A 738-nucleotide genomic window follows, 5' to 3' on the forward strand; every position below is an offset into this window, starting at 1 on the left:
TTCTTGTATGAATTTTACATTTTGCAACAGTAGAAATTACGAAACGAGACGCGTCTGTAACCGCAAACCACGTGTTCTGTATTATTTTGATTAGCGACGCTTTTCGGCTGAATAGGAACGCATTCTCGTACGCCTTTCTGCTTGATGACGTCATAGGTGCTCGGACTCGGGCTCGTACCGAGCTTTTCGTTGAAGCTCGGCGCTCGGCGAACCCGAGCTTTTTCAATTTCAGCACATCCCTAGCTGTTTATTGTTCTTGTTGTTCTGTGTGTTTGTTTTTATTTTGTGTCTGTTTGTTTGTTTGTTTTTATTTGTTTGTCAGTTTGTCTGTATGTTTTTTATTTCAATTCTGTTAGTTTTTCTTGTTCGTTTGTATGTTTTTATTTTGTGTCTGTTTTTTTATTGTTTGTCTGTTTGTTTTTATTTTTGTTATATTTGTTTTACCGTGTCTGTTTTTTGTTGTTCTGTAGGTCACTTTATTTTTGTTGTACTTATATTTAAAAAAAAATATATATTTTTCCACGTTTTTATTTACTCCACAGCGCCTCATGTGGCGTTGCACATTAACCATTGGGGGGCGCAAGATAGCTACGGCAACCGACCCGAACTCCAAGTCGGCGAAACTCGCTGTAGCGGAACAAGCACTCGTCACACTCAAACGATTTTACCCAACTTTTGTCGAGCGAAAAATCATCAGAATAATTCGGAACACAGCAACGTTAGTAGGAACGATTTATA

At 38.2% G+C, this 738-nt stretch overlaps 1 protein-coding gene across 1 annotated transcript in view; it reads left to right on the forward strand.

Annotated features, from left to right (window-relative positions):
• LOC100181284 overlaps positions 1 to 738 on the forward strand; it is a gene marked incomplete in the record, with an annotated part of 8,781 nt that overhangs the window by 3,259 nt on the left and 4,784 nt on the right.

The sequence above is a fragment of the Ciona intestinalis genome, unplaced genomic scaffold (genome assembly GCF_000224145.3).
Source record: "Ciona intestinalis unplaced genomic scaffold, KH HT000126.1, whole genome shotgun sequence".
Lineage (NCBI taxonomy): Eukaryota > Metazoa > Chordata > Ascidiacea > Phlebobranchia > Cionidae > Ciona > Ciona intestinalis.